The following is a 23467-nucleotide window of genomic DNA, read 5'->3' as shown; positions in this document are numbered from 1 at the left end:
ATGCCCATCGACAGAGGAATGGACGAAGAAGATGTGGTACCTATATATGATTGAATATTACCCAGCCATAAAAAGGAATGAAATTGTGTCATTTGCAGAGATGTGGATGGACCTAGAGACTGTCATACAGAGTGAAGTTAGTCAGAAAGAGAAAAGCAAATATCGTATATTAACGCATATATGTGGTATCTAGAAAAATGGTACAGATGAACCAGTGTGCAGGGCAGAAATAGAGACACAGATGTAGAGAACAAACGTATGGACACCAAGGGGGGAAAGTGTGGGCGGGGGGGATGAATTGGGAGATTGGGATTCACATATATACACTAATATGTATAAAATAGATAACTAATAAGAACCTGCTGTATAAAATTTTTTTAATTAAAAAAAATGTGGAAAAAAAAACCCCACAATATTGTGGAGAAGGCAGCAGTGGCAGCAGCAACGGCAGCTCTGGAGATGCAGTCCCGGTCCTGGCTTCAGCCCCAGTCCCATCATGGTGGCACTCGCTGAGCTCCTGGCCGCCCTCGTGGCCACAGCCTCGGGCTACTTTGTCAGCATCGTCGCACATGCCGAGGAGTGCTTCTTTGAGCAGGTCACCTTGGGCACCAAGATGGGCCTCATCTTCGAGGTGGCTGAGGGCAGCTTCCTGGACATCGACATGGAGATTACAGGGCCTAATAATAAATGAATTTATAAAGGAGACTGGGAGTCCAGTTGGAAATACACATTTGCTGCTCCCATGGATGGAACATATAAGTTTTGTTTTAGCAATAGAATGTCCAACATGACTCCAAAGATGGCGATGTTCACCGTTGATATTGGGGAGGCCCCAAAAGGACAAGACATGGAAACAGAAGCTCACCAGAACAAGCTAGTAGAAATGATTAATGAGCTCACAGTGGCAATGACAGCTGTAAAGCATTCCTATACATGGAAGTTAGGGAGAGAATACACAGAGCAGTCAATGACAGCACAAACAGCAGAGTGGTCCTTTGGTCCTTCTTTGAAGCTCTTGTTCTAGTTGCCATGACATTGGGACGGATCTACTACCTGAAGAGATTTTTTGTAGTCCGGAGGGTTGTTTAAAAAGCCTTTTCCTGATGGTCCCAAACTCATAATTCACTGTTTACCAAATATCTTGGGCATAATAATGTCATTAGTTTCTATGTTTTTATTTTCTGAACTGTACATTCACAGCTTATGTTTCTTTGTGATTAATAGATATTGGGGAAAAACACTTTTTCAGGAAAATTATAGTGAAAATTTGATTGGCATAATTTCGTATTTGAATTCTTCCTCCATTATACAGGTCTTTCCAGAACTCAGACGCTGTAATTTGAATATAGGTGTATAGTCCTTATTATATCTTCTTTCCTTTTGCTTTCATAATAAAATACAGTTTGTTCAGGATAGTACTTTACTGATAGCACTTTACTAAAATGACTGCATTCTTGGGATCCCTAATCCTGCAGTTCAAGTCATTAAAGATTCATTTTGTTGAATCTTTATGAGAAACAACAATCTGAATCTTGACATTTTCTGTCCAGCCGAAAATGGCAGAGCCCTGTGACTTAGAGGATGCTACCAGGTGGTATTTTCATACTTTGTCTACCTTGTTTTTGCATTAAAGATAAGTCTTTAACCAACAACCTTTCCTCCCGCTAAAGTTTTACTCTGAACCTTAGAACTCAGTCACCTCCAGTTAAAATTGTTGACACAAGCAGCTAATAACCATTTTTTGGTTTCTGCCTAACCGTGTAAGAAGTCTCTATTAAAACCAATTCTCTAGGTGTTTCAGCGAACGGTAGCTCTTTTTCTTTCTGTGCTGGCACATCCACTTCTCCACTCTTGGCACGTAGGAGGTATGCATTCAGTACTAGGAAAAAATCTGGATTTCTGATGCCAAAGGGCTAAAGCCTCTTGGATTTCTTTGCAGTGATATACAGCCACTATTTCATTTTTGATCAGTGGCATTTTGGTCACTGTTTAATTAGGGTACTGAACATCACTGTCAGTACTAGGGTTTTTGTTTTTGTTTTTCTTGGGTCTTTCTATTTTTTGTTTTTCTTTCTTTCTTGTTTTACTTGGGTCTTTCTTTTCTTTTGAATTTTGTTTTGTATAAAACGAAATGACTTTCTCTGATGATGGGTTTAAAATTAAAAGAGCATCTAGTTTTGGTGTGGGGATGATCCAGAATTATGTTGTGACCGATGTATATTAGTTACTTGCGCTTTTTTTTTTTTGGATCTTTGCAAGGGGAAAACTACAAGTAATGAGTTTTATATCATTAATTTAAATTTGTTACAGGTTTTCATGTTCAGGATAAACAATTTTTCAACCTTGGGTGAAAATACTTGCAACAGTTTCAGATGACTGTGTTTTACCTTAGGACAACTGTTGCATTCCAGTTTGTGTGCGCGTGTGAAAACACTTCAAAATTGAGTTAAAAGATGTAAATTTACAATTGGTTGTGTATCTAATCTGCCCCAGGTTCAGTAAATAAACAATTCTCTAAAAAAAAAGAGTTTACATATATGGATCTTGACTTATATGACCCAAATGAGAATGCCCACGTAAGGTAAGAAACCTATCCTACTGGTTTAAGCCATTACCAAAACATACACACACACCTTTTAGTCCAATTACACAAGAAACAAAAAAAGCTAACTTTTAATATTGTTAATCATGAATAGTCATATGCTACTTTAACTTAATTTAGTCCCTTTTTTTATAGTTCTGCAAATGCAAAGCTAGCATAACGATTTGGTGGAACTCGTGTTAATCAGTTCAATTCTAGTTACTAAGCACTTAACACCAACCAGAAATATTTTAAATGTTCCTCTTTGTATACTAGCTAAAAATTCCCTAGCCCATTTGCCCACCTTCAGACAGAAGATTATTTCTTCAATCCAAAAGGAAGATATTAAATTAAATGGCATACAATGAATATAGTGGGTTGAATTGGTGGTCCCTGAAAAGATAGGTACATGTCCTAATGCCTGGAAACTGTGAATGTTACCTTATTTGAATAAAGAGTCTTTGCAGGTGTAATTAAAGATCTTGAGATGAGGAAATCATCCTGGCTTACTAGGTGGGTCCTAAATCCAATAACAAGTGGAGTATTAAAGTCAGTCCTTATAAGAATCAGTCCTTATAAGAGTCCTTATAAGAGAAAGGCAAAGAGAGATTTGAGACAGACATAAGAGGAAAAGACACAGAATAGAGAAGGAGGAGGCTATGTGACCACAAAGGCAGAGACTGGAGTGAGGTGACCATAAACCAAGGAGTGCCAACAGCCATCAGAAGGTGAAAGAGGCAAAGAATGAATTCTCCCCTAGAGCCTCCAGAGGGAGTGAAGCCCTGACAACACCTTGATTTTAGACTTCTGGCCTCCAGAGCCATGAGAGAATATCTGTTGTTTATGCCACCCAATTTGTGGCAATTTGTTACAGCAACCATAGGAAGCTAATACAGTGAACAAAGGCATTTTGGTAAGGAATCATGGGTTGAAGTCCCACTCCTGTCATTCAGTCCCTATTTGTTCTTTAGTAAGTTGGTTAGCCTCTCTGAGCCTCCATGACCTTATTTGTAAAAATGGGATAATCAAGGGCTTCCCTGGTGGCGCAGTGGTTGAGAGTCCGCCTGCCGATGCAGGGGACACGGGTTCGTGCCCCGGCCTGGGAAGATCCCACATGCCGTGGAGCGGCTGGGCCCGTGAGCCATGGCCACTGAGCCTGCATGTCCGGAGCCTGTGCTCCTCAGCGGGAGAGGCCACAAGAGTGAGAAGTCCACGTACCGCAAAAAAAAAAAAAAAAAAATGGGACAATCAAACCTGTGCTGCTATCCCCCAGGGTTCTGATAAGAATCAGATGAGATCATATAGGTGAAAACATTCAGAATACTGTAAAATCCTTTACAAATATGAATTATTATTCTTATACTTTATCTGGAATTTAATGAGATTTGGAGCCCAGGCTCTTTATTCAAGCCCACTTGCTGCAACCCTTTACATAAATCAGCACTTGTCTAATTTTAGCAATGCCAACATTATATCAATTTTCTTTTTTCTTTTCTTTTTTTTTTGGTACGCGGGTCTCTCACTGTTGTGGCCTCTCCCGTTGCGGAGCACAGGCTCCGGACGCGCAGGCTCAGTGGCCATGACTCACGGGCCCAGCCGCTCAGCGGCATGTGGGATCCTCCTGGACGGGGGCACGAACCCATGTCCCCTGCATCGGCAGGCGGACTCTCAACCACTGCGCCACCAGGGAAGCCCTATATCAATCTTTAATATTAAATTTTATTTATAGAATTAAACTATCACTAATATACATAGTACCTCTTTAGTGTTAGGATTTAATGAAGGTCTAATTACCACTAACCTTATCCATTTCACTTCCCTCCATATATCTTCTACTACTGTCACACTTATTTAGAAAAGAGACCATCTAATTGGTTTATTGCCCCCATATACATTAACAAATCAGTTCTAACTGATCTGCCTTCAATAATATCTGTGAACTCACTTAACACAATCATAATTCTTTCTCTAGCTGACCTTAATTATTCCTTACTGAATTTTTCTTGGCTAAGAATGAATCATTAATAACCTCTTCCTCCTATTTTCTGGTTTTCCCCAATAGGTGGATCCTGATCTACTGCCAGACCTAGTTTCACCTTTCCTGAAATCAAGTATATTTATGAAATATAACCATAAACTAAGGATATCATTCCACAAGTTATGCACAAAAGTTTTATAACTCTATAATCTCACTTTATCCATGTACGAGTTTATATTTTCTAGAGAATTTTTCCATTTTTACTTCACAAGAAACATCATCAAACATATTCCAAACTATTGAGAGGCTAGTTCTACTGCAAGCTTCAAATTTCTTTCCTTCAGGGGACTTTCCTGGTGACGCAGTGGTTGAGAATCCACCTGGCAATGCATGGGACACGGGTTCGAGCCCTGGTCCAGGAAGATCCCACATGCCACAGAGCAACTAAGCCTATGCACCACAACTACTAAGCCTGCGCTCTAGAGCCTGCAATCCACAACTACTGAGCCTGTGAGCCACAACTAATGAAGCCCATGTGCCCTAGAGCCCGTGCGCCACAACTACTGAGCCCACACGCCACAACTACTGAAACCCACGTGCTCTAGGGCCCATGCTCCGCCACAAGAGAAGTCACCGCAATGAGAAACCCATGCACCACCACGAAGAGTAGCCCCCACTCGCCGCAACTAGAGAAAGCCTGCATGCAGCAACAAAGACCCAACGCAACCAAAAAAAAAACATTTCTTTCCTTCAGTGCAAGAGTTTGACATTAAAAATAAATAGTACTCTGATGATGCAGTCTTTATTTTCTTGTGCCATAATCATTCTTTTCTATATCAGAATTGAAAGATATTCAAATTTTCCTTAGATCTAACACAGAGTACCATAAACATTTTATTCTTTGAAATTTTGTCTCTTCAGAGTAACTTAAAAGAATTTTTCCCAAACAGAAGTTCAAAACAGTAAAACCTTGAATGGGCTTTTGAGATTTGTAAATGTAATAATCACTTGCAATTATTATTATCAATAACACACATCCTTAAGATGAGATGTCCTTTAGGTGTCCCTACCAAGCCACTGAATTGTGGGCAGTAAGTTATTTTAACATGCTTCACTACGTTTCCATAAGTAGAAATTAAATCACTTCCAAGATGTAAATTAAACACTTGGTTCTCAGGATCATCACTAAAAATTTCAAATCAAAAGTTACACTTAGGGGACTTCCCTGGTGGCACAGTGGTTGAGAGTCCGCCTGCTGATGCAGGGGACACGGGTCCGTGCCCCGGTCTGGGAAGATCCCACATGCCGCGGAGTGGCTGGGCCCGTGAACCATTGCCGCTGAGCCTGTGCTCCGCAACGGGAGAGGCCACAACGGTGACAGGCCTGCATACCGCAAAAAAAAAAAAAAAAAGTTACACTTAGGAAATCCACAACCATTATTTTGTAGAAATACAGATGAATACTACTCTATGGCATTATCCATAACTTTAAATATAGGCTTTACCTGCCTACAAATGGGTTTATAAAGGTACCTACTATTATCACTTCAGATCAATAAGAAATTTACTAACAATGGTTTCCTAACTCTCTGGTCTCTAAATGACCTACATAAAAGTAAACTGCGAACCTCTTCCAACAACCGTTAGCCTCTACATCTTTCAGACAATCGGATCCCACGTGAGACTGCCAAAATACTACTAATTCTGTGAAATGTGCTAATCCTCCTGATCATGAAAACTGGAACTAACGATCTTCATTAAGAATTTTAACTCTGGATCCTCAGAATACTTCTTAAGAAACAAAAAACATCCTAAGAAGCTGTCCATTCCCCAGTCACCCATCTTAGCAACCAAGTGTAGAACCTGGCTCCTCGCCACTAGAGGGGGGTGTTTCTTCTATTGGTTTCTCTTTCGCCTAATTTGGCTTACCAGAATTTCTGGTTCAACTAGAAATTAGCCTCAAGATCAACATCCTGACCTTTATTTCCCCTTCATACTGTGTGGCCCTTTCTTTTTATTTCAGGCTGTAAGCCACCACTAAAATATCAACTTCAATCCCTGATTACCTGTACAATTATGTCCCATGTCCTATTTCATTGCCTTTTTACTAACAAACAAGATACACAGAGCTGATTCTAGAGACTTTGACATTAGTTCATCTGAAAAAAATCAGAAAATGCAACCAACCTCGCTTATTCTTTTTCAGGAAAAAGGCTTTTTTTCATTTTCCATGTTCACATTATTTCATTTGAATCACAACAAAACTACAGAAAAGAATTGAACAATTAGTAACAAATTCCAAAGAAGAAACTCTATGTCTTTAAGTGACTTGCCCAAGATTTCAGGTAGCAAATAGTGAAGCCATAATGAAGACTCAAGTGCCCTGACCCCTAGACATTTCTGGTGCTACCTGTTCTATAGGCACTAGATGAGAAAATGGACTGAGGACTGACCTACTCTTACTTTTGCCATACCAGTCTAGAGCAAACAGCTGTGTGACTACTTAACTCACTATTATTTCTGGCAAAGATTATACACGTCTTAGACTAGCCCCCACTGGCCATAAATTCACAAAGTGAGACAGGAGTAGATGAGAGAGATAAAGGAAAAGAGAGGCTCAGGGGAGAAGGAAGAGATGAAAATAAATCTATTAAACAATTTTGAGACCAGGCATAAGATGCTAAGTATGCAAGAACAGGGACCAAGATGCATCGAGGAATCAGAATCAGGAAAAGAACAAATGAATGACAAAAAGAAGCAGTCACACCACCAGATAGTCAAATGATCCAAAAGGCTCCAGAAGAGGGACTTCTCTGGTGGTCCAGTGGTTAAGACTCCATGCTCCCAGTGCAGGGGGCCCAGGTTCGATCCCTGGTCAGGTAATTAGAACCCACATGCCGCAGCTAAGAGCCCGCATGCTGCAACTAAAGATCCTGCATGTAGCAACGAAGATCCCATGTGCTGCAACTAGGACCTGGTACAGCCAAATAAATAAATAAATGTTTTTTTTAAAAAAGGCTCCAGAAGAGATGATGGCGGCTGGCTGATTCCTTGCTGCTTTCTGTGAAGAACCCTGGTTCTTCTGTGAAGAACCTCTAAGGGCAGAAGCCCTTAGAGAAGACTGAGACAAGAATTGGCCAGTTAAAATCTGCACCCACTTTCTGAAGCCATAAGGGGAGGGAAGAGCCCCAATAAAAGGAAATCTATCATAATAAAATCAAAACCGTTTGACATGAATCTGCTTGGGACAAAGTGAGTATACCACTCAGAATGCTTTTCGCTGCAAGTGACAAAATCCCAGATAATGCTGGCTTACACAATAAGGAACTGTGTTATCTCACAGACCTGGAAGTTCAGAGGTAAGGCAGACCAAGTACAATACAATCAGAAGTTCAGTAAGGTCATCAAGAGCTCAGGTTTCCTCTCTCTGTTCTGCCATCTTCTAGATCAGCTTCCTCCAAAGCTAGTTTCTCTCATTACCCTAAGATGTCTTGAGCTTTTCTAGCTATCATATTCAGACATAACAGCATCAGAGGAAGAAGAGGCACCATCTCTTTCTTTTATCTCTTTTTAGGGTCAAGAAAACCTTTCCCAGAAGCACCCCGGCCCTCCACCAGGCTTCCCTTCACATCTCATTGGCCAAAATAGGTTACAGGCCATTCCTAACCCTTCATTAGCAGAGGAAATGGGATTAACCGTGACTGCTTAGACTCATCATCTAGGGTAGAATTAATGCTGGGTAGTCAATCACTATGACCATACCATGGGCAAGTTATAATGTTGAGTATTATTGTGACATTGTTTTCACTCCATAACAAACCTATAATTTATTATGTTGCTTCCAAGATTTTAACGATGAGGCATGTGCTTTGCCCAAAATTTAGATAATTACTCTTTGCTGACATTCCATATTTGCCATCATAAACTTTTTTATCAGTTATAAAACATTTTATTACAATTTTCTTGGCCAATCCACTATTTAAAAAAAAAAAAACTTTAATGCAATATTTTAGAGCAAGAACGGTAAATAGGTTTGTCACAGCAACTCCAATAGGTACAGCTACTTAGAATCCCATTTCAAGAAAGATCCAAAGATGAGTTTGGATCCAATAAGTAATAGTGCCATGACTGATTAGTGATGTCTACCATGTACTCAGGTTTGCGCACAACACATAGCACATATCTGCCAACTCTGATGTAGAGGAAATCTATTTAAATAATTTCCCTCCAATGACAATGGATCTCTCTGCCTTATTTTTATTTTAGTCAGGAGCCAATCTAATTCCTACCCTCTCTTTATTATTCCCAACTAATTTATATATTTATACACATAATATACATCAAGTATGAACTCCAAAAATTATTCTATAGATAATCAGAGCGTTCCACAGGGACCCTTTTGTAAATATATAGAAAGGGTTGGCAGAATGGCTTAATTTACAAACTGTCTCACTTAAATAAAGCAGGGGGGGTGTCTTTGGGGCCCAGGCTAGTTGTGGATCTCAGCAGGCTTCAGGGACAGAAGGAAAAAGAGAATGGCAATCTATTCCCAATTAAAGTGGACTGGCCCACAGTTGCAGGTCAAAAGGGAGAAAGGAACCAAAGCCTAAACCTGGACAAAGGTGATTAATCAATAATTGGAGAATGCTTAAATAATGGCAGATTACAAACAGTATGCAGAGTTTATGTGTATAAAATGCATTTGAAAAGACAGAAAAGGACAACAGTGGTTATTCTTGGGTAAATTAATTTATGGCTTTTTTTCCTTTTGTCCTTCTACTCGTCTACATTTTTCTGACTGTCCTGTACTGCACATACACTGCCTTTTTAATGAGGGGAAAAAAAACAATAATGGAAACATGTTTTTATCTCATCCCTCAATGTTTTGGTTATTCCAATTAACCTCTTATTGCCTTGTAGTTAAGATCGAGTTTGTCCAAGTATGCTATTGTTGGGCAGCTAGGTTGTCTTAACCTTTTGGTATCACAAGCAACAAAGTACTCTTGTAGTTGAAAATTAATTTGAAATATAAAAGAAGAAAAATTAGAAAAATCTCTAGAAAATGGACCAAAAGTGTTTAAACACCCCATAATATACTAAAAGTATCACTACTCAAAAATTAATAACTTAGGATATTCACACCAAATAATTGTTTTAACCAAATTGTCCAGTTGACCAGTTTACTTTCAACTAAATTGTATTTGGACAAAATTGATTTTGGCCAAAATAACTTTAAGTCAAATTGGTATTGGACGGAGTATACTACCAGCATCAGAGGAAAGTCTAAATGCAGAGATAAGAAATAGCACCCCTCCCAAAAACAAAAGGTTCAATAATAAGCAACAGGCAAGTCTGAAAGAGAAACATCACCTGGGGCAATGTTTCAAAGTAGAAGGAAGTGTTTATCAAGGAGCTATAAAACTAACCCAAGTAGCTTAGAAAGTGCTAGTAAGGATATCAAGTAAATTCAGTTTCAGCTGCCTGCTTGGACACTCTCCCCTAGGTAGAACAATGCTGGGTTTTCTCCAGGTTCCCTAGATGAAAAACTTAATCTGTTTGGAGTTCAAATTGAGGATGTATGTTCCCCAAATCATTCATCCACAATCACTTTCCCAGTAAATGAGGTTCTGGAGCTGGCCACTGCATGATGGGGAATCCAAACCACTTCTTGGGCATATTATGGTTCCCCACCCCAAATTATAGAGGGTAATATCCCATATTGTCAGACAAGCAGAGGTAGCAGATGATGTGAATTTGCACGGAAAGAAGCAATCTGAACTGGATTGCCGCAGGAGTAAAAGACCCAGGTAGTGGGTTTCAGCTTCTAGAATAGCTGGTTAGCATGGCCAGAGAGAGTTAGAAGACATCTCTGGCTTGAACAGTCTTCGAAGGAACCTGATTACAGTTAAGATTTCTTTTTAGCCCATTATTGCTCCATGGAAAATCCTGGAGAGCTTTCTGAGCAGCCTGTATTCATTCAAATATTAACTGGCTGTCAGGCTGCTGGTGTTGCTGAGGTAAGCAGAGAGGTAGCAGGGTAGAAGGCAAAGACATCTGTGCCATTAAAGAAGGCATTCTATAGGAAGGAAAACAGAGAAATGCATTTATATTCAGTCACAGCAAAGAAGGTGTGAAAAAACAAGGTAGATGAATCAATTTGTTTCTACTAAAAAGCAAAACAATGTAGAGGGACTATTCACAAATGGTGTTGGGGCAACTGAGTAGCCATTTGGAAAATAATTAAATTTGGACCTATGTCTCACACCATACACTAAGAAAAATGCATCAAAAAACTTAAGTGTAAAATAGAAGCCATAAAAGTAGTAGTAAAAAAAAAAAAGTAGTAGTAGAATATGAGAGAATTCTTTTATAACCTTGTAGTGGGGCAGGCTTTTCTAACTATGACACAAAACCCAGAAGTCATAAAAGAGAAGACTGACAAATTCAACTACATTTTAGGGAAAATCTACATGGCAAAACACTATAAGCAAAGACAAATGACAAACTGGGGTCGGGGGGGATGATGCAACTCATTTTACAGAGGGCAAACCTCCATATTATAAACATCAGCTACAAGTTGATTTTCAAATGACCGCCCCCCCAAAAGAAGAAAAGAATATAAGAGATACTTCACAGAAGAGGAAATACAAATGGCTTTTAAACATATGAAAATATATTCAAACTCACTGTTAAAAAGAAATAAAAATTAAAACCACACTAAGATAACAATTTTCACCCACTGGATTGGAAAAAATCCAAAAGTTCAATAACGCATTTTGTTGGCAAGAACACGGGTAGTCAGGCACTCTTATACATTTCTGATGGGGGTATAAATTATGCAGCCTCTATGAAGGGTAGGACCTGTAAAATCACTATGAGATACACTCTTTGACCACAATTCCACTTTTAGGAATTTACCCTACAAATATATTTGTACAAGTGTGAAATAATCTATGTAACAAAAGTATTTACTGCAGCATTGTTTCTAACAGCAAGAGATTGAAAATTTCCCAAATGTCTATCAATATGGTACTGATTAAATAAATGATGCTATAGCCACACAATGATGTGGAAGAGATCTCCAAGACATACTGTTAAAATGAAATATACCTCATATATTTTTCCACTGTTATGGAAAGAACACCAAGATACACTGTTGAGTGAAAAAGGCAGAATGGAAGCAGAAGCTTCCATTTGTATAAAAAAGGAAAGGAAAACAGAATTTATATTTGTATTGGCTTGGGTATGCATTTTAAAACTCTAGGAGGATAGGAACTGAGTAGATGGTGGACAGGAGTGGAAGGGAAACTTTTTTGTTTCTGAACATTTTGTTGTTTGAATCATGTGAACGCATTACCTTTTCAAAAGTTAAATCTTAAGATTTAATATATTAAATGTTTAGAAAATATAATTTGAGTTCCTAGATAATATTCTACATTTATGTCCCTCAGTCTATGGGTGATAGATTGTAGACAAGTGACAAGAGGCCTTGAACTGTAAAGCAAAGTGAGGGTTACAATAGGAAATCTGATGACTAGAAGTGAAGAACTTACCAATGAACAGGTTGTACAGACCCAGGGTAGAGACAGTAAAGAAAAGAGGGAAGGACACCATCTTGTGAAAGTATCAGAGCAAAAGTGCCACATCGAAATAAAGAGATAAGCCAGAGATTAACTCTTGAGGAGGTTTAAGATCAAAAGGTGATATAATTCCTTAGGATACTTGAATTCTTTAGTTCAAACACAGATATCACAGAGTGCTGTGACTCAGGGGTACTGCCCTCAATATGGACAACTAGATGTGTCTGTAGTCTAGTCGCAATGGAGAGACAGGCGGTTCAGAAGCAGCAGCACAGTGATGTACAGCAGGTCTTCTCTGCTGCTCTCTCATGCTGAACCCCTGAGTGAAACTCTCTCAGAAAAGTTAATAAGGCCACAAGGCTGGTTATGATAAAGAAAATAAAATATTTTGAATAAAGCTTCTTGAAAACTGCTTTCATTCATTCATCAAATGTTTACAGAGCACCTATTCTGTGCCAAGAACTGCTCCATGGGCTCAGTAAATTCATCCTCCCAAATAAATATGTCCAAGATAATTTAAACAAAAAGGCATTTTAAAGGATTTTGAGATAAATAGAAGCTTCTCACACACAAAAAATTTAAATATAAAAAGTCGCTAAAAAGTTAACTGGCAACTATAAAGTGCCATGAAACTATGGTAAATGGACTTCAAATTGTATACAGGTTATCCTGTTGTTTTTAAAAAGTGAAACTAATGACTTAGCATGAATTTAAAATAAGACAATCATTTTCAGAAATTAGAAATAATGAGTAAAATTTAATAATTTTACTAAACTTAAAAAGTATCAATATAAATCTTTAAAATATGGCTTTCTATTCTCATCACTACAATTGATAAAACAGGAAAACATAACCGGAAAAGAGAACTAATTCAGAACAGATATCAGGGAAGAATTTTTCCAGTAGTGAACTATAAACATGAGTAACAAATAATGAAAAACGTATTATGGCAAAAAATTAGAATCAGTTACTAATTACATGATCTAAGTAAGAAAACAGATACCTAAATACGTAGAAGAGGCATTTAAAAAGTAGCCCTAAATTAATGGACAAACCATGTTTTTACTACCCAAACCTAACTCAGATAATACATAAATCTGCAATGTGTTAAGATTCGGGTATTTCCCAATGCCTATAAAGTCAGCTCTCATTTATCCATAAAAATGTATCCAACAGCAAACCAGCAAGTTTGCAAACAGAATTTATTGTATTCTTCCTGTTTGATTTGCTAACATATTTCCAACTTAATACCTACTTGGTACTTTCCTTTTGACCTGCCTTCTCAATATTTCACTTTCTCTATCTGTTTATACTCTAAAAGGATGTAAAGACTTACAAGCCCACCATCACCAGTCCTTTTCTAGGAAAAAGCAAAAAGGACAGTTCTGCCTCAGCTGCTACATTTAAGAAGAAATGATTCATGCTTAGCATGCAGTGAGAATCAGAAAAGAGCAGGAGGAGCAAACAACAGTATCCATTCCAATGAAAGTTTATTAATTTGTATGAAGTCAATTTGTGACTCATCCACATTCAAATGAATGAACAAAAACAAATTCCAAAGCTAAATATAAAATGACTTTTGGACTATCCAGGTTTCTGCTTGTTTCCACTTTCTGGACAAGACAAGGCTGTGATGCTGGCAATACATTAACACTCTCAGGCCACCAAGATCCCACTCAGTGGCTACAGTTATTTATCAAGTAGGCCAAAGAAGTTTAATATAATATTACTACAAATTACAAATCTGTATACTATACAAATATTTGTATAGTATACAAAAGAGCTACTGAACCTCCTGACTACAGTAATCAAGTAGTGACAGGAGACCAGGCCAGAGCTGACTCATGATTTACATTTAACCAGCCTTAAAAAGCATTCAACTTTAGAACCTGAAAGGATCCTTAAAGATCATACAGTCAGCCCAACATTATCCTTTTACAGATGATATTTAGGCCCCCCGCAAAAGATTAATTAACTTACCCAAGGTTGGGCAGCTTCATGGCAGCAAAACCAGCCCCAGGCCTCTGAGAAGCAATCTAGTGCTTTCTGTAAAATACAGCATCCCACTCCTGGAGAATATGCTGAAGGAACTGATCTTGTACATGTGAGGCAATTTTTTTTTTTTCCAGAGTTGGGTGATAGGAAAGGGCTATGTAGTTATATGTGGAGAGATATTTACTTGCTCCATCAACCCTAGCTAAAATGCAGATCTTATTTCATAGGCATAAATAATATCCTGAATTTATCACACATGCGTAATAACTTTTCTCTCCCAAATCACTGTGGCCTTCCAGAGTTTACCAACGACTGGGGGAAACAGGACTAAGAAATAAACTATCTTTTTAACCAGATTGCAAGCCTGTCCTGTTATTCATTAATGGATAGAAAAATATTATTTAATGAGATTAAAAAATAATATTAGCACTTATACTATTAAGTAATCTTTCCTTCTCTGGTTTTTACTCTTTTCTAAAATTTTCTGTAACACAGAAGGTCTTTCCTGATCTATTATTTACTTTTTCCTTGTTAAATATTAATATTCTAATTCACATGAGCCTTTTTCTAAAACTTCTAAGAAATCATAATTCCAAAATCTCTTTGCCTAGTTTACTTCTGCATATACGTAGTGTTATACAAATCTATTTAAACATATCTTAGAAAGGATAAGAAACTCAAGAATTTATGTGTTGAACTGGTTATACATAGGTGCCATGGTTCTCAATTTTTTAAACCTTAAGAAATTTTCCCAAAAGAAGTTGATATTAACATTTCCTAGCCTACAGCATCCCATTCTTCATTGAGAGGAAGCAGCATAAGTGAAAGTACACATAGAGGGGGAAAGACTGTAGAAAAGTCAAACCAAAAGTCTGTCAGGGAAAAAAAAAAAATCATAGCAAATCTTCCTACACGGCTATAATAGGTACAAGCCAAGCTGCAATTTCCTTGTATCACCATGTGGCTGGCTGGGCTTGTGGTGGGCACTATACTCAATCAGGAGTGTTAAAAGTTGAGGTAAAGAAAACAAACCACTCATGTCAAAAATATCCTAATCCATATAACTGGTTAACTTATATTATGCCTGTTCTCCTTCATATTCAAATTTAGATGGGAAATATTTTATGGATATTTACTATCTCTGTTAAACTTAGGTGCCACAGAAATTTCAAAGATACGTGAGACATGCTTTTGAAGCTTATAGTTCAACAGGGCAATAAGCTGTGGACACAAGAGCACAAAAAGAAGGCAGTAAAATAAGGACTTTATGAAAGACTAAAGCACAATCTGAGTTCATTTCTTGAACTAGTTTTAGAGGAAGGGTAAGATTTCAATAAGCAGAGAAGGGAATGCCATAAAAAGGAAAACTATGAACAAATGTGGAAGGGTAAAAGGATGTCTGAAGAAAAGTGAGGATAACAGTTTGACTAGGATAGGAAAATTCTGTGGAAATAAAGAGGCCAGGATGTGGAGGCTTTGGGGTTTTATTTTGGAGACATATCCAGCTGCTGAAGACTTTTGAGCCCAGGAGTGATATAACAAAAGCCGTATTTTAGGAAGAATAATCTGGCAATGATAGAATTGATAAGGAAGGGATAGTATGCAGGTAGGTCAGACAGAAAACTACTACCATTGTCCCATGTTCCTAAGCCCAGTAATTTAAGTGTATAAGTCAATGTCAGCCCAAGCTACCAAATTTTATATACATATCTTAAATGTAGTATAGAACTTCTATAGTGATTCAGGAAAACATGGACTTACACACAAGTCTTTTAATTTTCTTTCCTATCTTCACCTTAGGTAACAACTTCTGGCTTGGAATTTTCATTTCACCTTTCCTCACCCAATTTTTGTATCAGCAAGACTCATCATCATTCTTTACATATTAGCAAAATCAACAAGATTTATGTCAGTGATTAATCCGAAGAGTCTTTAAAGCAATTCTAAATCCCATTTTGTTAAAGTAACTGCTTTATATCACACACAATAAATTTCCCCCAAATTTATATTTTATTTTCCAAGAGAAAGAGCACTTTCTTTCTTGCAGACAGACTACACCTACAAAACCAAAACAAAAGATAATTATCAAGTGAATCTGTAATAGTTACTTCATAGAAAGAATTTTTAACAGATTGGCTGCCATAAGTATCATGAAAGCAGAAACTAACTGCTTTCTTTGCTTTGGGTGTAAACTAGGCCACACATGAATGTCCCTCTTCTAGAAAAAGGACCAAACCAGGTTAAGTTTTCCACATTTCACAGATTAAGATAGTCTTATTCTATTTGATTTCCCAAAAGAAGAGATTTAATTATAAAGTATTGTTTCATTTGTCATCAAAAAGGTATTTTATATTACTGAAATGGTCATATTACATAAGCCTTACAGAAAATTATGCCTGACTTTTAGTAAATCAGACTTTTGAAACAGTATAGAACAATAGATATTAATTTGAAAAAGAGAACGATTCACTTGGTTTGAGGTCACCTAAAGAACTGCATATGACTACAGCCCTAGGTTTAAGCAGAGGATGGTGTCCCAGTTTGTAAGAGAGCCTTGTCTCTGCTTCCATGACTTTCCATTTGAGTGCAAAAATGTTGCCACTTATCAGTGACCACTGGAACCTCTCCAACAGTCAGTCCGGCTTCCTACCCAGAGGAGTACTAAGCCAGCTGATTGGCTCAGTGCAATCAGACAACAGCCCTCAGCCTCACAGTAGTCAAGGAACAAAGATTGGTGACCCGATACTCAGGAAGAAAAGGACGTAAAAGGCAGAGGAGGGGAAAAAGAGGCGAGGGAAGCATATAATCAACATAAACGTCCAGAAAGTCACATTCACTCAAAGAGTCAAAGGGAGAAATGCTTTACCTGGAGATATTCAGACAGGGATGGAATTTTTTTTTTAATGTAACATAAATAAGGAAACCGGTTTGAAACGGTCACTGAGGAAACCCAATTCATATAAACAAACTTAGCTAGAAGCTTTATAAGTACCTTCAGTGGGCAAGGATCTTTTACATACTAACATTTAAAAATGTAGTTTACTCAACAAATTCACTGAAAGGTGTTCTGTTTCCTAAAAACTGTACCTAATAACTGTTCTTTTCAGTGATTCCAGTTCTGCACGCGATTTCAAATTAAAGGGGGAATGGGTGGGGTGCAGGACATAAGAAATTTTTACAGCATGGAAATAAAAGTATTTTTAAACCTTCTTGGGGGTGATAAGTTAGGCAAGAAGTAATACGTGGAAACTGTCAAGTGCTTCTCTACACATCCACCCACCAGATACCATCGCAGCCGGCTAGGGGAGTCTCCCTCTTCTTGCCTGACAGCTTCACTTTCTTTGAGGTCTGGAGCTGGTGATCACACTGGCCCGTCATGGTATTTTCATTTAACAAAGCAGTTACTCAACAGGGGAAAAAGCCACAAAGGAGCAGAGCAACTGCTGCTGCACCCGTGATGCAAGTGCAAGATGAGCCCCGGGCCGCCACCGCCGCCTCGGCTCCTCCGTGACGTCCGGGAGGGGTATCCCCGGCTCTCAGGAAGTGGTGGCCGCGGGCGGCTCCGCCCCCACACGACTCGGGGCTGGCCGGGCCGCGGGGTGGCTGGACGGCCGGGCCTGCCGGCTGGCGGGGATCGCCGTCCCACACCCGCGCACGCCCCGTGGGCCGCGCGTCCCGGGCCCTCCCCCGCGCCACCACTGAGGGCAGGCGCCGCGCCCTGACTCGCCGTCCGCTCAAGTCACAGCCCGCGCGTCCCACTCTATCCCACAGCTCACACCCACTCACCCCGACCCCCTGCGCCGAGCCCGGCCCAGCGTCGCCGGTCACCAGACTGGGTCGAGCCGAGTCCAAGATGGCGACTCCGCCCCCGCCCCCTCCGCACTCCCCGCGGGGTCTGGGCGCCCCCTCACGCGGCGAGCTGGCGCCCTAGGCCCGGCTAAAAATAGCCAGGCCCGACTATATTTGGTGCGGCCGGATCCCGGCGCGGCCGCGCGCACCCCGCCCCGCCCCGCGCGCACCCCGCCCCGCCCCGCGCGCACCCCGCCCCGCCCCGCCCCGCCCCGCCCGGCCCGGCCCGGCCGAGAGCTGCTCTGAATGGAGAAGGGGCGGGGGTGATCGAGGGGAACCTACTCCGCTATCTGCCGCGCGCGGCGGCGGCGGGGCCCGGCCAACCGCCGAATTTAGTAACATTGCCTGCGTCAATCACGCGCCTCGCGTGCGTCAGTGCCGCGCGGCTCCAGGTCCTGCTACCCCCACCCGCCCGCCTTTGAATGGATGCAATGTAGCAGCGCCCTCCTTCTTTGTGAGACTGGATTGGAACTCGTGGCAGTGCAGAGGCACTGTTCCTGTCCGCTAGGTCAACTTTCGTAGTACCCTTCCAGGTCCTCTCCACACCACCCTGTCTGAAGCGGAAGTGGAGGCGAAGAAATATACCCATAGCATATGTATAATTCTAGTTTTGTTTCCAAGTTTCTTGTGGTAGCTCGAACCTTTAATTCTGAGTTGTGTGCTCCGCCCCACACACACACGCAAAGATTGTAACAGGTCAAAGACATAAATGTCACGTCTGATTCAAGCGGACCACATGGGGACCATGTCTGTCTGCATTGTTTCACTCAAATACTTTCTCCTTCTCAAAAAAATCATTTTTAAAAGAGGTTGTTTTCACCCAGCTGCAACCTTTGGAACTAGGAGACTTTAATTCTGATAAAATTTTGGTTTTGTTTTCAGCAAGAAATTCACACTTAAATTCATCACTTCCAGGAAGAAATTGCTCTCCCTAACAGAATCGCCCAGGCTTTCAGCTCACCATTTCATAACAAATGTGTCCCAGGAGACCAGAGCAAATCCCGTAGCGAGGGACTGACTAATAAATCCTGTTGACTGATTTCGAAATGTTTAATTTGGGAGGTGGGAGGGTAGGCCCGTCTACAACCATCAAAAAGTGAAAGTGCGAGCTGAGAGTTACATTTCTGATGGGAGAGGGGTGATTTGCAAGTCAGACCCGCTCAGCTGTTCAACACGTGTGTTTGTTTTACACACAATAAGTAGCTTCTGCTGCAGCGCGCGCGGATGACGGATGTGCACTTAGTTGTGTTATAAAGTCCAGTTAGGAAACCCACATTTAAGTGTAAAGAAATAAAACCTTATCTTCCCAGAGCCATCGGTATCCCTGTGCAAAACACGCACCCAGCAAATGATGGGAGGAGGAGAGAGATTAGCCTAGGCGCAGGGAGCCAGAGAGACGTAAACAGCTTTAGAACTGTTGCTTGGGGAAAGAGCAGCACCTCGGGGAGTCTTCGGACTGGTGCCTGACTCCTGCACCCGCTGCCAGGTCACTCGGAGAAGCTGGCTGGCTGAGCCTTCCCTTTCGGAAGAGCTGTCCTCTCTCTTACCCCCTCGCCCTGGCTCCCTGCCTCGGGGCAGCCTCGGAGGCGCGCCAGTAGCACTCCTCCAACTCTACTCCACCCGAGTCTGACAGCTGGGCGGTCCCGCCTGACCCGCGGGCGGGCCGCTGCACCCTCTTACAGAATAGGGCCCGGGCAAGCAGCGCGGTTGCAAACGGGTTGGCAGCGCGGGTCCGAAAGGCCCCCGGGCCGGGACTGGCCGCGCGGCATAGTTTCCATTGCGCTACCCTGCAAATGGCCGGGGAACGCGCGCGCGCGCGCACACATGCACACACACCCCCTCCCTCGCACACGCGGAACCGGCTGGGCCAGGGGAGGGAGGAGGAGGGTGACGTAGCGTCCCATGGCGTCACATTGACGTCTCGCATTCCAGGCACTCTATGGAGAGGCCGCTAGGGCTCCTGTGGCATAAATGACGTGCCGAGAGAGAGAGCGAACGCGCAGCCGGGAGAGCGGAGTCTCCTGCCTCCCGCCCCCCACCCCTCCAGCTCCTGCTCCTCCTCCACTCCCCACACACAGACAAGCTCACACCCGCTCCCTCACTCGCACACACAGACACACGCGCGCACACACGCTCCTCACACACACTCCACTCTCTCCCGCGCGCTCACACCCCTCTCACCCTGCGCCCTCGCGGGTGCAGCGCTGCGCGGCAGGCGGACGCCCCTCCCGGTCTCACTTTGCAACGCTGACAGCGCCGGCGGTGGCTGTGGAGGTGGGAACAGAAGCGGCATCCTACCCCCTGGTCGCGGCCCGAGCCAGGACGCCCGCGGAACCCCTCGGCGGCGCTCTCCCATGAATCGGGATCGCAGCATCCCCTGCCAGCAGCTCACTGCCTCTGGGAGCCGCTGGACTTCTACACCGCAGCCCTTCCGGGACAGCAACTGTGACTCCCACCCCCCCCCGCCGCCCCCAGTGCAGATTTCGGGGCAGCTTTCTAGAAACTCGCTCTAAAGACGGAACCGCCACAGCACTCAAGTACGTATGAGATTCGCTCAGTTAATAGGGGGACTTGCTAAAAAGTTGGCGCGCTGGGAAGCTTAGCTTCTGAAATTGACAACTTTGAGTGTGGGGTTTTCCCCCCTCGCCTCCTCGCTCAGGCTTTGCTCGCGGAGTCGCCGGTGGGTTCTGATCTGAAACTTTTCCCCCGTAGCGGGCCTGCGGGGATCTCTGGAGCTTGTGGGATTCCTCTCCCTACCCAAAGAGGCGAAAAGCCTCTAACAAAGAGGAGGACCGGGATTTGTGCAGTAGCAGCTCCAGCGATGTAATTCAGGGTATTTCGGCTCTAGTTGTCATGGTAATGATGCTCTAGGCGGCGGCAGCGGCAGGGAGTTGCAGCTCCGGTGATGAACGGCAGTAATTTTCCTGCCTTTTAACTAGGATTGAAAATAGGGGCTCCGGTGGGTCCAAGTTAATATGCCTAATGGTGACTCCGAGACGGTTGACTGGGAGGAAGCTTGGGAGGGAAGGGGCCTGGTCAGCAGCGGCCGGAGTTTGCAGCGGCGCTCCGAGGATCTCAGGAAAGAGGGCGTAATTGTAGGAATGTGGCTTATTGTATTGAAATGAGCCTGGGGCTCCACCAGGCACGTCTGCCTGGCGTCGCCGACTTGCCAGTTTACACTTTTCCCTTCGGAGGTAATCGGGTGTAATTGCCGACCCCAGTGCCCCGACACGCGTGGGAACGGTGTCCCTCTCCTCCGGGCCTTGAGTCGGTATGGGAGAGGCGTGTTTTACTCTTAACTGACAGAACTCGCGCTTTTGGAGAAGTTGCTCGTAGTGTTTTACTCTTCATAGAAATGAAAGTTCTCGGTGGTGAGAGGAGAGCGGTCAAGCGGGCGCAGCCTGCGGAGGCTGACTTCCAAAGGCACCTCTCGAACCTGTTGGAAGCTTGGGTCAGTCGTGAGGGAGAAAGCATTTGTCCCTTCGTTCCAAAGAACGTTCTTGGAGATTGTCATTTATTTATTATGCCCACGGATTCTCCAGAGGGAAGAGCTGCAAGGAGTTGGGTAATCAGAAATCTCGGGCTATTATCCCAGAGCCCTAGGGTGCCAGGAGAGAGGTACAGGGCGCCCTTCAGTCATTTCATCGCGAATCCAATCCTGAATCTTCTTTTCCCACGACGGAGAAATATTTTATAGAACTGAGCTAGGGAAAGGAACAGCTGCCTAACGCGGCTGCTGAGCACAATGAATGAAGTTTGAGTTTATTCGAGTTCTCTTATCCGAGCAAGACGCTCGTAATGTGAATATCAAAGACCTCTTAGGCCACAGCAGCCTCCACACCCGCTCCCTGCCCCCGCACCCCCACCCCCGCTTCCCTGGGACCGTGCGCTCGCAGAAATTCTCCCCCGCGGTTTGTCTCCTCTCCCTCTGTCTTTCTGAGAATCTCTGTATCTGCCTTTCTGTCGGTCTCTTCTCCACTCCTCCTGCCCCCGCCCAACCTCCGCCCCCGCTCCCCAGGGTTGGAAACTCCGTGGAGGAGCCCCGGTCACAATGGTGCGTTTCACGGTTTCCTTCACACACTTCACCACGGGGAGGGGAACACGGGGGTGTTCCTTTCGTCTGCCCACGAGAAAGAAAGGGGCTTTGACAGAGGTAGTTATTTCTTCCTAATTTACAACCCCGAGGCTCCGTGCTCCCGGCCGCGGCGGCCGCGAGCGGGAGCGGAGCAACGTGTTTCCAGGCTCTGAGGCTTTGCCTAGGTAACCGGTCGTTTCGGGGCGGGGGGGTAGGGGGGGCGGAGAGAGCCGAGGGGCGCTCGGCTCGGCGGCTGTAGGAAGTGCGGTGTGGCTCTTCCCCGTGAACGCCGGGCGCTCGAGGGGAGCCCCTTCCTTGGGAAGACGCTACCCTCGCCCACCCCAGTCAGAGGCCTATCCTTGGAGAAAGACTCCGCTTGAAAGGCCGCGGTGAAGGGCGGGAATGCGGGCACCTGGAGGAGGTGGTGGGAGGTTGCCAGAGACTCCCACTGAAGATGCGGAAGGGACGGGAAGCGCAAGCTACAGCCGTGGGAAGATCCGCCCTTGACTGCGCTAGGGCGAGCGCAGGCTTTCTGTAGTATCAGCTGGGGCTGGGGTTGGGGATGGCAAGGGAATCCCCCATTTCCTGGCCGTCGAGGGCTCCCCGGATCTGGGGGCTCCGATACCCTCTTTCCTTTCAGGCAAGCCCAGGGGCGGCGGGAGACGAAACTTATCCGACACCCGCGGCCCGCGCACCCCCGAGGTTTTTGGAATTTTGGTAGTTTGGGGATTTTTATTTTTCGAGTCCCCGTTCCCATCCGTTAAGCTGCGAGTGGGTGCGGGCAAAGGGGGCGCTATAGGCCGGAGTTTGGGGCCGTGGGATCCTTACCCGAGGCCCGCCGAAATGAGCTTCTAGCTACAAAGTTTCGCTAAGGCTTTGCGCAGAGACGCTCACCCCAGAGCCGCTCTCGGCGCCCTCCGGAATGTGCCCCCCTCCGGGTCGCCGGATGGCCCCGAGCCTCGAAGTCGCCCACCCTCTGGGATACCGCCCGCTGGGCGCAGGGGGCCTCCCTCCCCTCTCACCACCAGCGGCAAACGCCAACCGCCTTGTGCCTCGTTTCCAGCGCCGGCCTATTTCCACTGTGTCCTTTTGTTTGCTTGACCCCTGGCCCCCGAAACTCGCGGCTAATAGAGGCGAAGCTCCATTAGCATTTAGAATGAAAAGCGCAGACTTTCTTAATTCCTCGGGGCATTCATGCATTCGTTCCGTACCCTGTGCCTTTCCTATGCAACGTGTAAAATTTGTATTTGAGGGGTGGGGGCGGGTGAAGTTGGAAAATATTTTCCGCTCGTGCACACTCACAGACTCCGATTCGGGCGGAACTCCTTCCTCAAGTGTTCTCCATTCTTCGGTTTTCATGACATCGTTAGCTTGGAACCAATTGTGGGGGCAGATAGATTAATTTCTGGG

General features: G+C 43.5%; 1 protein-coding gene, 1 long non-coding RNA gene and 1 pseudogene across 2 annotated transcripts in view; 2 read left to right on the top strand and 1 right to left on the bottom strand.

Annotated features, from left to right (window-relative positions):
• Positions 1 to 17489, bottom strand: part of LOC113619895 (uncharacterized) — a 321238-nt gene extending 303749 nt beyond the window's left edge. Inside the window, exon 1 of the long non-coding RNA XR_003432572.1 lies at positions 17414 to 17489. This is a non-coding gene — a long non-coding RNA (uncharacterized LOC113619895). The remainder of the gene's footprint in view (positions 1 to 17413) is intronic.
• LOC113619894 (transmembrane emp24 domain-containing protein 2 pseudogene) lies at positions 426 to 2512 on the top strand (annotated as a pseudogene).
• Positions 17490 to 19949: 2460 nt separating the features above from the next.
• NR4A3 (nuclear receptor subfamily 4 group A member 3) overlaps positions 19950 to 23467 on the top strand; it is a 39745-nt gene continuing 36227 nt past the window's right edge. The window contains exon 1 of the mRNA XM_027105377.1: positions 19950 to 20519. The gene's annotated coding sequence lies outside the window, so the exon portion shown is untranslated. The remainder of the gene's footprint in view (positions 20520 to 23467) is intronic.

Source organism: Aethalodelphis obliquidens, unplaced genomic scaffold (assembly GCF_003676395.1).
Source record: "Aethalodelphis obliquidens isolate GAN/ISIS:26980383/991018 unplaced genomic scaffold, ASM367639v1 scaffold7, whole genome shotgun sequence".
In the NCBI taxonomy this organism is placed as follows: domain Eukaryota; kingdom Metazoa; phylum Chordata; class Mammalia; order Artiodactyla; family Delphinidae; genus Aethalodelphis; species Aethalodelphis obliquidens.
Note: the sequence above shows the minus strand (reverse complement) of the source record. Positions and strands in the feature narration are given on the sequence as shown.